Source organism: Macadamia integrifolia, chromosome 9, assembly GCF_013358625.1.
Source record: "Macadamia integrifolia cultivar HAES 741 chromosome 9, SCU_Mint_v3, whole genome shotgun sequence".
Classification (NCBI taxonomy): Eukaryota; Viridiplantae; Streptophyta; class Magnoliopsida; order Proteales; family Proteaceae; genus Macadamia; species Macadamia integrifolia.
Genome location: NC_056565.1, coordinates 16,557,714 through 16,574,260, shown reverse-complemented (window position 1 = coordinate 16,574,260; position 16,547 = coordinate 16,557,714). Strand labels below are relative to the sequence as shown.

The window sequence follows — 16,547 nt, the reverse complement described above, 5'->3', positions numbered from 1 at the left end:
CATATGAAATTTGAGCGTTACAAATGGTATCAGAGCAAACCCCGACATTAGTGGGGTCACAACAAGGACGCTGTGCCACAAGAGGGAACGATTGTGACTCACAAGAAATAGCTCAGATCCAATGAGTTCCAAAGTTTTGGTAAGAAATGAGAGAGACATTGAGAGGGCATTTCTTTAGTCTCACATCAACTTGGGGGAAGAGGCTAAGCTACTTGATAACCTCTAACACCACTTATATATATATATATATATAAATATATATATATATATATATATATAGTCACAATGCATTTTAAAGTCGTGAGGCCCGTGGAGTAAAATAGACAAAATTGTGGCTTGATATGAGGCCAGGGCGTTACATAGATTAAAACGTCATCATGCCATATGTGGTAACCCAAGTCCCAAGTCCCAAGTCCCAAGTCCCAAATACTTACAAATCTAAAATTTGATGGGTTACTTCAATCCTTGATCTACAACTGCTAGCTATCAATGCATGGATTATTATGGAACTATTTGATGCTTGATGAGATTTTTTTCTTAAAGGCTAAACAAGAACGAGCATAACAATGGGGCATCAATGTAGAGGTAAAAATTTTGTGTATATGTATGCAATCCTTATCATCATTTATTTTTTGGATTAGTTTCAACAACATTCCATCAATTTTAGCTCTAAGAAATGTTTAAAACTCTAGACATTGCTTGCATACTATGCTTTAATAACTTTGGGTGATAGATTTTATGTAACTTTTTGTTTTGTTAGTCGTGTATACAACTTCATCTCCAAGGAATCTATTGATTTTACCAACGTCCTAGCTAGGAAGACTCTGTCAATGACATGTAAGACATCATGTTCGTATTCCACTAATTGGTTTTGACTACTTTATCTCCGACTCTTGTGTTTCTTACTTTGTCCCCGACTTTTGTGTATATTATGCATTTTATCTGAATGAATTTCTATTTACCATTTTTTTAAGCGTAACTTTACTATTGAAAATGCATGGATAAAATATCTATTATAGTGGGTCATGCAACATGGTAGAAATTATATCTAAAACTTGATATTTGTTTAATCCATGCGATTATAAGACCTGCCCATTGAACGATTAGTTTTACTAGAAGAGTCGTCCATGTGGTTGCATGGAAAAAAAAAAATACAAACTAGCTTCCAAGTAAATGCCACATTCAATAAGATAGAAGGTCTACTTTCAAACTATTCATATTGATGCCTTGCACACTCTCAATGGCCCTTGCGTTGATGCAAGGCCATTCAACCAATAAAAAATCTCTTGCCTTAGTATTATATAAATTGTTATGCTTAGTGTGAGACTAATTGACTTTTTTAGGTAGGACTAGAATTCAATAAAAACACATGCCTATAGGCACATAGTGTGAACTAGAAGTAGTCTTACTTTGTACTATCTGGATCCAAGGAAGGAGGCATTATATGATGTACCGATCATATCGTTTGTAGTAATTGAAATGTTTTTTGCATAAGAAAAAGGGTTAATCTATTTATCACTTTGGCGGTTGTAACATCTTTTTTATGTCTATCAATAGATAATCATTATTCTTAAAGTGTGTTGTAACCTCTCTTTTATGTCTATCAATAGATAATCATTATTCTTGCCACTTAAATGATTACATTGTCATTTCACTTTTAGTGAATGGAATGAAAATTTATTAAAAGTTTGTATTTTATGGGTATAAAGGTAAATCTACTATCACAAAAATAGTAGAGGGAGTGTCGGTTACTCAATTTTCCTCTCCGATTACTCACTTTTGTCTCCAGCTCCTACTGCCTCTTCCTGCCCAATCTACCTGCAATTGATTAATTTTCTTTGTAGGAAATTAAACCTCCAACAAATCAATTTTCCCGCCCCATCTACCTACAATTGATCTTAATTTAATTAAAGTCCTATGTTGTAGAACATGGTCGGGTATGTTCCACTCATTTAACCTTTCGTTTGCTAGAGAAGGTTTTTTGAAGTCAATGTTGCAGAACATGGTCTGATAGTGGAGAATTTGGTTCGTAGGTGGAGAATAACTTCTTGTAATTTATACATTAGGACTTGTTTCTTAATTATTTGTTTTTTATACCATATGAATGACTTTATTAATAATTTAACTTCAAATTATTTTTAAATTTCAAACACGTCCCCAATCTATAAAAAATTACAAGTGAATCAAATATTAGTTTTGCCTCTCTCAAACAGATTGGTTCTTTCACCAAGAATTAAAAATCGGATTGCCTAATCGCTTGATTTGGATTGGAATCAATGGTCATCGATATTGATTTCTAACCATAAGAAACCATGACCTAGATTTCATTATTCCAAATAAAAGGATAGGATGATAGCCCCAAATTATATTATATAAATCAGGGTTAAAATTAGAGCCGGTTTGAGTTGGGCCGGATTAGGCTTGGGTTGAGGTTAGGCCTAAGCCTCAACCCAGGCCTAGCCCAACCCTAACCCAAGTTCAATGTTTTTCAACCCTAATGCGCCTTTAATGTCAAAAATCTTAGACTAGGCCCTATTCGGGCTCAAATGTAAATGGTTCAAATATAATCGGATCATGCTATCCTCTGATCGGATATGAAGACCCATAAATGGATAGGGATGCAAGTTGAATCCGATTTTTTCAACTACCTATTTACATCCCTGACTTGTGCAACCTAGACCTTCCTCCCTCACTATTCATTCTCAATCCATGTCTCCCATTTGTCTTGGCTCTTTTCTTTATTGTCTAGAATTGGTACCCCTTGTGGCCACATTGGTATATAGATTTAAATATAGGTAAAAAATTCTAGTTTGTTCTTTTTTTTTTCTCTACATATAATTAGTGTGTTATTTCTTTTGATTTGTGGGACATTAATGCCTTTGTAGTGTCAGCTAGAGTTTGGAATTTGGATAAATAGCCTTTGTCTCTTGGTGGTGCATTTAACAAGTAGTAAAAAAAAGTAGTAAGCCATGTCTGTGTTTTATGATCTCATATCAATCGTATGAGGGGGCTTGATCATGGTTTAGAAAAATGAAATGTTATTAAAGGTTTTGTTTTGGTTCAAAATTGTTTAATCGACACTTTCAAACGGTCCAGCTCATTCTATTATAATTTTCCACTTCAAGAAAGTTGTGTGTTAATGATACTGACTAGATGACAATCAGATTACCGTAGAAAATAGTGTTTCGAGGACCCATATATGTTGACAAATTCTATAAAGAAATTTGAGGGCACTTAAACTAAAGAACCACCTATTTATCCCTAGGGTGACACTGGTTGATTTGCCTTGATATATAACAGGCTAGGGATGTCAATCCTAAGCCCTCACCGGTTAGACCGATCGGGCTTGACCATTTAAAGACTGGCTAATTTGCATCGATTAGTAAACTTGTTGGGCTTAGGCTCGGCCCATTTATAAACAGGTAGTACATGGTACAAGGGATAAGCCCGACGGGCGCTCGACCAGTCTGGCCCGATATGTTTAGCCCAACCTATTATATGTCCAAGGTTATAGCCTAGCAAGGCCCATCTAGGTTTGATCGAGACCGACCTGGCCCGACTGATTGCCACCCCTATAACAGGCCAAGTCTTTATTATCTTTCATGAAAATTGTGAACTCCATATGATCTATTCTTATCTTCTATAGGAGCAAAATCCTCTGCAGTAAGCGGTGAACGACAGTGAGGATCCAACGGTTGGGAGGGTCCTAGCATGCACCTCAGCCATTAAAACCTCATTGCCACTCACCGTCTTTCCATAGACGATTTTGGTGCTCTTCTATATGGTTCTTAAGGGATCAAGGTAATTATCATCTAGAATGTAGAACATGATATATGGTCTTTTTTTTGTGTTCAATAATTTTGTTTTTATTTTTCCAAATAAAAAAGGGTGTAACCAATAAACGAGGCTCCTGACATTGTGGGTTCTGGGGAGGGTCTGTATATCAACACCACCCGCACATGAAGGCTTATACGCATACGGCTTTGCACGTGACACATACACGTGGATGTGCAATCCTGTCGCACCAAGGGGAGAATGTTTCAAGGAACCCTATTGCACTTTCCAAGGATTTAACACTCAAATTGCTATTACAACCACTAATCCCAAAAGCTCAAGCCGTTAAGTACTGGAAACAATTATGTAGTCAACGTTATTTTCATATTTTATCAGCTTGGTCCATTTCTCCAACTTACATCCTCTATCTGAAGTTATATACTTTCCTATTATTCCTTGCAAATGTCATTTTTATTACAAATATTTTGTATGCTATATTGAGCAATAAATAAACAAGTAGTTGTTATCATTTTTACCCAAAAAAATGATCACTACTCATTAGCATTATTATTATGGATAGGGAGCAGGGCTTGAAGAATAATAATAAAACATCACTCAACTCCCTGGGAGGGAGTTGTCTTTTATAAATGTCCCACTACTTGCTTGTGATTATCCAAGGATCATGTTCCATTACTTTTGAGGTCACAATTATAGCGATCATATATTAGAGCACAATATTATACGATCCAACTCATCCCTATAATTAGCATTGGTCAACCGAGATCATTGGGATGGTTATATTCTTTTGTGAAAAAGTGGTATTAGGTTTGCAGTAGAATATGTGTAGATTGTATGGAGTAAGTATTTTGGGTATCCTATTTAATAAGGAAAGGGGTACCAATCAATCTCTTTTTTTTTTTATTTTTTTATTACAATCTACCTATATCACTAATCCATAATTGTTATGTGAGATATCTAAATTCACCCATATCACTAATCCAAAATAGGTAAAATGTTACAATCAATCCTCCTACCATATACATCATTTCCTTGATATCAGACTTAAATATACTTTTTTGAATTGAATTTGGATATTGGGAATTTGGGAAGACAAATCACATGGATGATGCATGATCTTAGTAATTCTAATTCTTAATTGGCCCTAGAATTTTGCGACACATGAATTTTGAGTGAAAATGAATGTATATATAATGATTAGTTTCATCTACGTAGTTGCACTATATTCCACCGAGTTGTTGATAAAGATTTGGAATGAAGAAGCCACTTTGCAAACCTGAACCCATGGGGAAGAAGAAATCCCACCCTCCCCATTTTGTCACTAAAAAGAATAGAAAGAAACATGGTAGAAAGAAGGATAGAGTCCTTTGTAGGGATTGTAGATGTAAGGTGTTCAATCGAGAATCACCACCACCATTGGTAGCACCAGCAATAGGTTCTAAGAAGAACCCAAATCATTATAGTAGAGAGTGAGGATGATATACCAGCACCACATACTCTGAAAACAAAAAATGAAAGGAAAAAAGGCATCCCTTTCTCCAACTACCAAACTAAAGGGAAAGAAGGTTGTTGGGTAGTAGGAGGAAATCTTGCAATTTGATTTTTATTTTTGTTGAAGTTCATGTCAAATAAAGAGCATTGCAGTAACGTTCTTTGTATCTGATACAGAGATTTTAATAAACTAGTTTTTTATATGCAAGTTTAATATAGCTCTAATTTTATATGCAAATATAATACACTGTATGAGGTATTTTTAAGATTCAATGATTATCTTTATGGAGAAATTAATCCTCCTCGTGGCTGAGACAATTAAGAGAAATTAATACACTGTATTTTATTTTTTTATTTTTTTATTTAGGTTTGGGGTAGATCGTAGATGTCACAGAACTTTAAAACAATTAAATGATTATCTCTTCTGAAAATAGATTATGTTTCAGTGGCCTAGAAACAGTATACTTTCTAATAAACCTATTAAGTGTGCTTACCTGGAAAATTCCCTTATGAATTTTTTGTCTTATGAATACAAATTATGCTTGTTGATGGCATAATCTGTTTGACTGTTATGCCCGTGCCCTGACTCTGTCTAATTTGAACTGTTGTGATAAGTCTCGGACTAGAGATTAGAAGTACAGTCGGGTTTTGGCTTGCGACTACCTATTGCCGAAGGGGGAGAGATGACCCCGCATGTTCGTGCATTGCTTTCCAATCCAACTGGAGGGGATTCGTACCTTCCGATCCTAGACAGTAAGTGACCCGACACCTCACACTTGAATTCCCATAAACATCAAAATTGTTAAAAGACCATGAGCACGGACGAGGGCAATTACCCCTGTGGGACCAATTGGAGGCAGCAAAAAGTTAAGACAGCCACCGAAAATAAGCCATCAGAAACAACCTAGGCCTAAATCCGGTAACTATTTTTGGTGAGGCATACAAGTTGCTATCAAGGTTCTGATGCCTGTGGGTCCCGCCACTCACATCTTAGGCAGTCTCGGATGATCCTAAATAATCCTTCATACTTTCCTCATGACATGAAAACTTCACGGACCTAAGTAGTCGGGTCCTTGTGCTTTGAGAGTTGGATTAACCTGGTTGGTATTAATAGGGTTCAACCAAATAGGCCCTAAGGCCCAACATAACTCATAAGTTAGAAATGTGGAATTCATTTCCTCATTTCACTTGTGCTCAATGTAGGAGAGGAAAGAAAGAGGAGAGGAAGGAAGAAGAAGAAGAGGAGGAAGAGGGGGAAGGACCTACCTTGCTGCCAGCTGCCACCTAGTCACTGGAATCCCTTCCGGAGGTAAGTGCAATCACTTCTACTACTCTCTCTCTTCATTTTGACCTAGATTAAGCTAGGTTTTGAGAGAATCTTAGTGTACAAACCATGTTGAGGTCAAGGAATGCGTATTCCACCCTTTCGGTGCTGTTGTCGAGCTCAAACCAAGCTCGGTGAGCTCCGACAACAAGTATTGTCAAATGACCAACTAGGGTTTCAATCGTTCGATCAATGTATCGCCCAAACAGTTTAGTGGAATCGGGATTTTATTGACTTAGAATGATGCTATGACCATTCTTTACAATCTCCACGAAACAAATCTCGATGATCGGGCCTGAGCCGAAAAGCCCCAATTCGAGTGGATAGTCTATACTGCCACCGGAAGCAAGCGGATCCACTGGGCCTGCTTCCGGTGGGTTGTTTCCGGTGAACCACAGAACTTAGTGAGCTCTCTGACACCACCACCAGAAACAACATTGATATTTTCGGTGAAAATACCCTGTTTCCGGTGGGTGTCTTCGGTGACATTACTGCCACTGGGAAACCTTGTTTGTACCTTTTGGGGGTGACCCAAGTAGGCCTCTCCCTATCTTTTTCACACCTACTGATGTACGATTGCCCCTTGTGTCTAGGACAGTGATGCGCATAAGCCCCAAGACTGAAACTGAGTGGATTGATCATTGGCCTTATTTGAACCCTAACACAAGCAAAGATCAATAAGGTGAGGGATTGTTGCCTTATTTCTTTTTGGATTGTTTTATTATTATAGAACTGCTCACATGTGTAAGATGGTACATGATTATTTTAATTGCTCAAGCATGATGATGACATGTCATATGTTACATTTTTTTTACAATTATGATATGAGATGTTTATGGATATTTATGGCGGGATCCGGTGTGGCCAAGGTGGTACCGATATCGTGATCACCGTGTGTTTAGTTGTATGTATGAGACAAAATCCGACGTGGTCAAGGTGGTACCGGTATCGTGATTGCCATATGTATGTGGTATTCATGCATTGATTATGTGTATTAGAGTTAGTTGTAGTTGCAGATTACACTTTGTGGTTGATTTGTTACCAGTATTGTGTGCTCTGGGACTACATTTGGAAATAGATACACTTTGTGGCCGATGATTGGTACCAGTGTTGCGTAGTCCATACTCAACTGCTATATACATGCTAGATTAGGTAAATGGTCGTGGGTGACACTTTGTGGCCGATATGTTACCGATATCGTATATCCATGACTATATTTGGAGATGGATTACACTTTTATGGCCGTTGTGTTGTCAGTATCATGTAATTCATATTAACTATATCATTATGAAGACATGTAGTATATATGTGGTTAGGTATCACTCCCTATGCTATGAACCCTTGCCAATAGGTGATAAGGTATTGGATAACCCATTGTGGTATGTTCGATGTGCCTTTTTAGAATGCCATACCCGCGGTACGATGTGATTGTTGCTGAAGGCAAGAACCTGTCCAGCGTGGCCGATGATGTACCGATGCCATGACTGCCAGGAGGGGGTTATCAAGGGTTTGCTGGGTGAACCATAGACGCATATGGGGACTGATAAGCTTCTATTCATGGCTAGGGTTTGTATCCCTGCGTAGTCGATGGCGATTTCGAGATGAGAGATATAGCTTAATGCACCGTAATAGCATTTTACCAAACTTAGTTTGTATTGTTAGGTGGATAATAAAATAAATGAACTACATCACGAACATCATGAACTATGTGTTTAATTTTCGCTATCATGCATCATATATTATTACTGCGACTATTGTTTGGATGTGCTTGACACCACCCCTCACTGAGCGAGTTGGAAAGCTCACCCTATGTATACACACTTTTTAGATGATGATGCAGGTATTGTCGTGCCTATGGCTAGTGACTCTTTTTCCTCCAGGGCCAAGCACGGAGTGAGCTACCGGTGGATATGGAAAGTAGATGAGCATAGCTAGGATTATGCTTGTGACTTTTGTGCATACGCAACACCATGAGGTGTTCGGTGTATTTTTGATTATTTTGATACAAGTCTGTGAATAGTATGTTTTAAATTCGATATGTATAAGTCTTGAAGGATTGTAAACAGAATAACTCAGTTATTGATATAATGTTATCATTAAATAATTTTTTTATTTTATTATGATTCCGCTACTGTACTCTGATTCTGCTGCTTTTGGTTGGTTTGTGATGTGAGATTGTGAAATGTTAAGGTACAACTATAAGAGATCCTAGTAGGTTCGTAAGACTGGTACATGTCTTACTCACACCGCCGATATTTCTAATGGCAAGTTGGTTCTATTGGAAGTGGGGAGTGACATTGACAGCTTCTTTGTGGCAAGAGCTATAATTTTTGCTTTTCTGTCTCCATACAAGAAATCTGGTTTGTTACATACTTTGTTCCAATTTGAACTTCTGCAAGGAGTTGTTGTATCTTGTCTTTCCATGGAAATCAGTTCCTTATGTTGGGTTCTTGAGAAATCTGGATTTTCATTTTCTTAGTTCTTGTTATTTTAAATTGGATCTGCTATTGCTGCACTCCTTTTTTAAAAATTAGACTTTTTGGTATTTTTATGTGTTACCGAAGTAAAGGGCAACTTTGTATTGAATCAGTTGGCATAATGAATTGTTTCCTATCTGATGGGAAAGCATTCTTGCTGACTGAAAAAATGGGTTCTAGGGAAATCCAGCAATTTTAGTTCTTCCAAAGGAAATACACACTTTATATATTTATCAAGTTAATGTGTTTAACAACTTTTGCATATTTGTTGAATGGATTTTGGTGTTAACCTTGTTAGAGGGGACATCCATATCATGTTAGTTTTGACTGATTGGTCTCCTAACATTTCAAACCTCTAAGTTGGTTTTTGTTGGTAAGAAGGTACTGTCATGAATACCCGTATGCCGACTCACCCTTGATCTAGTTGTATATTCTTTCCATGATCTTCATCTTCGAGTCCTCAGAGGACCCTTTCTTTGAATGATATGGGTTAACTATTACTTCAATGTCATCATCAGATGGGAGTGTATGATATTCATCACTAGTATCCTCGTCATACTCAGTGGTGCCTATGTTAAAACCACCCTTTGGATCAATGCCCCTAATTGGGCTATGACTATTAAATACCCCCTTTGAACTTTCAACACTATTGACTTCACAAATTGCATTGCGTATTACTGGAACATCAAAGTCATGATGACATTCTAATTTCATTGCTTCATGGGCAAACTGAGTTGTAAGTGATTGGATGATCTCAAGCTTCTTTACTTGATTGAATTTTGACTCATTAATTGGGGGTAAAGTAAGTGATGCATTGCGTCGTCACCGTGGGAGTAGGTATTGGTCAGGTGTATGAAATAAGTTGCTTCTTATGAGGATAGCAATTCCATGCCTACAAAGGATGCCTTTAAACTCGAAGCACTTACAACTACACTTAATGGTTTCTTCCCAACTAAATGTTGAACTGTTCTCAACTTATCATCATGCTCCTCATGTCGAACTACCCAAAACCCAGGGTCACGTTCATAACATGCGTACGAATAGGATTCCACTATCTCGTTCTGGTACTTAAGGAAGGCGTAGGGAATGAGAATTTTAGAGGGATGCAACTTACTTGGGTGTTGAGTCAATATTGATACTATAGTTGTTTTTTGTTGCATGCCTTTCTGCTCTCCCTTTTGATCCAACAGCCCTACTACCTTTCCAATTTGAGAAAACAATAACAATTAGATGACAAGATGCTTAGTGAAATGATCGATCTCACTAGCTCCAAATATCACAAATTAAAAACAGTAATAAAAAGAACCAAAAACTCACACAATTAAATACTCATACCTGATCAATGAAATTTGTTAGAAGATTTTGTGATGAAATTGTCTGCTTTATGAATGCATTCATCAACTCGGATCTGCCAGTAGTACTCATCCCAGCAAAGAAATAAGACTTGAGATATGTTTTTTGCCACTTAGTACGGCTACAAAATAGTCTCCTTAATTAAATGTACATTGGCTACTAATTCATACTCTTCCAACATTGATTGCCAACCCTTGTCAAAGTCTTCAGCTATCTCTATCTTGCTTAGTTCTTGAAAGATCTTGTTCCATTCCTTAGATCGAGCTTTCAAAACAGTAGACAACACTTCGGGGATTTTTTTTTTGCAATATGCCACATGCATAATGCATGTTTCGTGGCTAGACAAATGTTCTCAATGGCAGCACCATTTTAGGGATCATCATCAGTAATAATAGTTTTGGGGGCCTTGCCACCCATTAACTTCAAGAACACCTATTAGCATCATTGATACATGTTAACACGAAAATTACAAAAAGTAGAGTACAAGTGTATAAAAAATTAGAGTAATACCTTGAATGTCCACTCAAAGGGCGTTTGTCTCTCATCCCTTAGTAAACAACACCTAAGAAAGACAAAACAACCATGGCTATTCACACCAACCCATACACCTACAGGTATGTTATACGCATTTAACTTGTAAGTTGTGTAAAAAACAACAACATCACCATAGAGCTGATAACCATGAACAAAATTGCTGTGACACCAAGTAATGTACTCCAAATGGTTATCGTCAATTTGATACTCATTTTGGAACTCCAAATCTAAGGATTTCAAATGTTTGCATTTGAGGACAAGATTGGCCGCATCATTTTCCCTCATAAATAATTTTTGTGAGTTAAGGAAGTTGTATATATCCTTCATGTTGAATGGAAGACAGTTAACCCCAACTTGTTGCTCTGTTTCCAATATCCTAAGTATTTGGGGAATCAATATCCTAGATTTTTCAAGTGTCAAGATACGCTACCTATAGTGGCCAGAAATATGCCGATATGCTCTCAAATGACGGACCTCGTTTTGATCCAATAATTCGTGGTTGTGGTCATCTGCAACATTAAGAACTTCCCACAACATCACATCCCCATTCCTAGACAAGCCAACACTCATGTGTGCTTTGCAATTACAATGACAAGACCGGTATTGTCTTTGTCTTTTCTTAAAACCATCACCTGATTCTTCATTGTTTTCAATAACTACACATTTTTTACTCCCATTGCCCGATCGATGGCAAACAAAGTCTCGTCGACATATTTCATAATCCTTAGTTTCTCTTTTTTCACACTTTTGCTTCCTAATAGAGAACCCCTGCTTCACTATATTCATGAAAAGCTTGTTCAAAAATTCTAAAAGTTTCCCAATGTACAATGTTGGGGTCATACATCCCATATTAGCATCATTTGTTACGAGATCTGGGTATCCATCACTGTGACAGTCCACCATGTTTCGTTCAACAAAGACTGGCTGCAACTAGTATGGATTTAACAAAATCCAAATGGCCATTGTCACATAAATATAATACAAAAATATCAAAACTAGCATACAACAATCCACTGGTTATGGCATCTTCATTAAAAATACATAATATTAGCACAATTGCATCATTCTTTTAATCAAACAATATAACAAGGAGTTCAACCTTAGATGTTGTTTGTATAAGCATTATAAGCAACAAATAAGTCAGACAACAATCCATTGGCCAAATAGTTAAAAACATAATATTACCACAGATGCTGCATTCGTTCAATTTTTATTTTTTTTTCATTTTCTTTTTGCGCCATGAGGCCATGACATTATAGAAGTATCTTCAATAAGAACTTTGGATTTATATATGGTAAAGATTGAATTAGAATTTATTCTCTCCACATCTATCCATTAGTTTGTGAAATAGAACATGGGTAGTTAAGTTACATTCTATCCTAAATTATACTTCAAATTTAATCTCAATTGCAGCTTTTATAATAACTCTCAGCAGCTTGCTTCTTACAGTATTTCGAAAACCATTCAAATGGAATGGTTTTCAAAAGTGTAAGAAATAGCCCTCCTCAGGTTAACTATGAAGCAATGGCCTCTGCTTCGAGCAACTACTCCACTAGGTTCATTTGATTAACCATAAAAACCATGATTAAAATACAGTGGGCAGTTGGTAAAAAATTACAAAATTGGACACCTTCTTCCTTTGATTACAACTTAGAAGGTTAAAAATTAGGCAATGATTAGTACAAAATTATGTACTTCAGGTATACATAAACAATTGACCTGAGGATCACAATTCTCATTCCTTTTGGACCCTTCAGATTTGCAGTAGCTTGAGTGGCCAAAATTACAACCAAAAGAATAAAAATATCAGACCAAAACAAGATAATGGGAAGCCAAGTATAAAAAAAATGAGTAAACAACTTCACATTCAATCTTAATAAAAACTCAAAAAAGACACCACCAATAAAAACAAAACCTGAAAAAGAACCAGAATCATTAAACAAAACAAATTCAACCCTTACAAAAGATAAGGACTTCTGAAGAGACCAATCATCCAAGTACTACAGTCGTCGAATGTATCCAATTCAAAAGTTTCTTAACCAAACACAAGAAAATCCCGATATAAGCAATAAAGTCACAAAAAATAGACAAGGAAGATTGACGACAACTGTGAATAAATATAAGCTAGACATCAAATATCTAACAGAACGATTTTTTCACAAAAACATATGGATTAAGTGGAGACATCAAAGTTGAAAACTATAAAAAAAAATAGAGAGAAAAATATGACTCACTCACGATATTTCACCTTCCACTTGTCTACAATCAAATATTAGACAAATAATACCACGTCACTCGAATGAGATGAGAAACTGAAAGAAAAACAAAAGAGAGAAGTTGCAAGAAAGAGTTAAAAAAATCCATATTGAGAGAAGCAAAAGCTAACCCCAAAATAGTTAACCTTTGATTTAGAGTACTTAAAATCAAACAATTAACTTTCACCCTTCAACACAAAATCTATACAATACAATAGAAGCAAAAACTGAGAAAGCAAAGTGTCTTACAAAATGCCATTACTAGAAAAGATATTGAAGAAAATGCCCATAGATGAGTCATACAAGCAGAGCTGAGATCAAACTTAGTTTCTCCATCGCCAATTTGAGTGAAAGCTCTCCCCAACCAGGATTGCTAATGTAGGGGACTCGTTGAGCAGAAAATACACAAGGAAGAAACATGAGCTGAAGGAGATTTATTAAAATATAATTTTGACTTTGGATTCAAAATGAATTTTTCTTTTTCGATTGGAAGATCTTTGTGAAATATTTAACCCTAAGAGGGGATTATTATAAATATAATAAAAGACAAGGAGTTTTCGAAAAATATAAAAAGTTTTATCCTATTGCATAAATATTAGGAATCTCCTTCTTCAACCTTATGATTCTTGCAGGAGGAGTGTTCTAGTAAAAGATTTGATCGATACATTTCAATTTCAATCACTTCAGGATATCTCCAAAAAATTATACCCATGAACGGTTAGAAATTAAACCTACGAGGGTATGTTCCGCTTATTTATGCTTAATTTTGATTCTAAGACGTAAAATGGCTAGAGTCTGACCGGGCCAAGTCCAAGCCCTTATCTTGCTGCTATGTTCTCGCAATAGGTTGCAACTCTCTTGGTGAATCCTTGCAATAGGTAATCAAACACAACGATTCTACGGTGGATGTCCAAGCCCTTATCTTGCTGCTGTGTTTTCGCGATAGATTGAACTCTCGCAATATGAAATCAAACCTAACGATTCTCTTGTGCAACTATTGCTTTTCTCGATCTCCTTCACGAAACACTCGATCTCCTTCAAAGAAAGTTCAATCTCTGGTTTTATTGCTCCGACGAGTTAAGCATATCGTTGTTTTTAAAGTGAAAGAGTTAAAACAATAAATCGAATAAAGAAGAAGTTTGCAATTGGGATGGGATCTTGGGGTCAGATTTCCTATTATAACCTTGAACTAAAGGGATGAATTTGGGGAAAGAAAACCAATTAATAGTAGTCAATTAATATTGTGAAATTATGTCAATTATCCTATGTTAAAATTGAACTAAACTATGTACTAGGGTATCTAATGTCTGGTTACAAATTTTATTCATAACCTGCTCGGTTACAAACAGATGAATCCTAAGAAAAAAATCAATCTATATAAGTTGTGAAAAGAAAATAAAACCATGCGGACAAATGGTAAGATGAAAGAAAAAGAGGTTTTGAGAAAATTGAAAATCATTTAATATAACAATTAATGTAATTTGGTAAAGTTACTTGGACACCCCTTGTACTATAACCCAAACACATGACACCCTTAAAGTTCAAATCTATTACTTGAGCCACCCGTTCATTTTAAGATTTCTTACAACTAGTCCTAGTCCGTTAGTCAGTCAACATTTAGTGATGACATCATAAGTTGAAAAACTCTTAAATACCCAAACTACCCTTTAAGGGTAGTGAATTGACCCTTTGGCCCTTTCACTAAAACAACGGAAGATGCCTTCCCTTTCCCTTCTGTCTGTCATTGCTGCAGTCGTTGTCGTTGTTGTTTCTGCCAAATCCAAGCCCAACCCATCGATTTCTCCTTCAGCCACCACTAGTGGTGCTGCCACTGATCATCGCCAACTCTGGGTGAAGGACCGTTGAAGGGCTTAGTGGGATCAATGTAACCATCCTGATTTCCCGGAGAAAGATTTCAAGCATGCTTTTGTTGAGTTGGGCTACCTTCAACGTGATCTATGACGAGATCAATTCGGTCGTCGCCAAGGAGGATACGGAGGTTGGCCACCAGTGAGCCTCTTCGTCTCATCTCTAAGCGATTTGGATTGGGCATTTTTAATTGTCAAAAAATAGTTCTTGAGGTCTGTTACTTTCCGGCATTAAAACTATTTTGACGCCCAAATTTCTGTAATGGCCTGATGAGGAGACCATGAAGAAGACCAAAGATGATTTTGATTCAATTTCTGGGATGCCAAAGGTGGTTGGTTCTCCCATATCCCAATTTTTGCTCCCAAGATTTGTGTTATCTACGTATTTCAATAAGAGGCATAAAGAGCGCAAACGGAAGACTTCTTATTCGATTACAGTTCAAGGGATTGTTGAGCAAGATAAGGTGAGACATCTTGTCGCCTTTTTTGTATAACCCAAGTCAACTCAAACCTGTAAGACTTTCGAGTTGAATATGCTCTAATTTCTGATACAGAATTGTGAAGGAATTGAGATGGAGGATGGGGGAAGGGATTTCTCTTCACCCACTAATTAATCAAAATTTTTTTTTTAATTCTTTTAAGGCTAAATTAGTCATTTTAACTTTACAAGCTTCAATTGAATAACTCATAAGGGTAAAATAGTCTTTTCATTCTACCACTAACAACAAACTAACAACATTATCAAGTTTCATGGTGTTTCAAGTAATAGTTTCAAACTTTATGGGTGTCGAATATTAGGGCCATAGGGCCATAATACAAAGTGTCAAAGAAAATTTTCCATGTAATTTATATATAAAATGACAGGATTTAGTTATGCATTAAATAACTTTTGTGAATAAAAGACAAGGGAAAAAAAAAAAATGAATCAAAATGCAAAAATAAAACCTAATTGTAGCAAGCCTTTATGATAAAGAAGAATTCCCCCCTCCCCCAACACACTCCATCTTATGGACTCCTACTTCTACCACATCTACAATGTTGTTGAAATTTACATGGGCACAGCTATGCTCATGCAATGGGTTACCTGTATGACAGTTGCAAAATCTCGTTGAAATTATGGCTCAACAAATTATGTGCTGTTTTGGACCACCACTCCCAACCCCCCACACAACACCCCCCCCCCCAAAAAAAAATTATATGTGCTGTTCTTTTAGTACTATAGCATGCATCAAGGTTTTAAACTTTGAATTGGATTGTTTGTTTGTTTGTTTTTTATTTTTTTTTGGGTTAAGGGATAGGGATTGGTTTGGATATCCTTGGAGTTGGTCATATCATTGGTGTAACTCGTCTGAAATCGATCTAACTTGAATATTGAACTATCTATCAAAATAAACACACACACACACACATATATATATATATATATATCTTCTTCCTCTTTTTTTTTTTTTTT

The 16,547-nt window shown here is 36.4% G+C and overlaps 1 protein-coding gene and 1 long non-coding RNA gene across 3 annotated transcripts in view; one reads left to right on the top strand and one right to left on the bottom strand.

Moving 5' to 3' along the window:
• LOC122088901 (tyrosine-specific transport protein-like) overlaps positions 1 to 16,547 on the top strand; it is a 106,375-nt gene that overhangs the window by 77,088 nt on the left and 12,740 nt on the right. The window lies entirely within an intron of this gene.
• Positions 10,417 to 13,448, bottom strand: LOC122088906. The gene is made up of 2 exons (XR_006143183.1): positions 10,948 to 13,448; positions 10,417 to 10,869 (listed from the first exon to the last, which is right to left on the bottom strand). It is a non-coding gene; the product is annotated as an uncharacterized LOC122088906 (long non-coding RNA).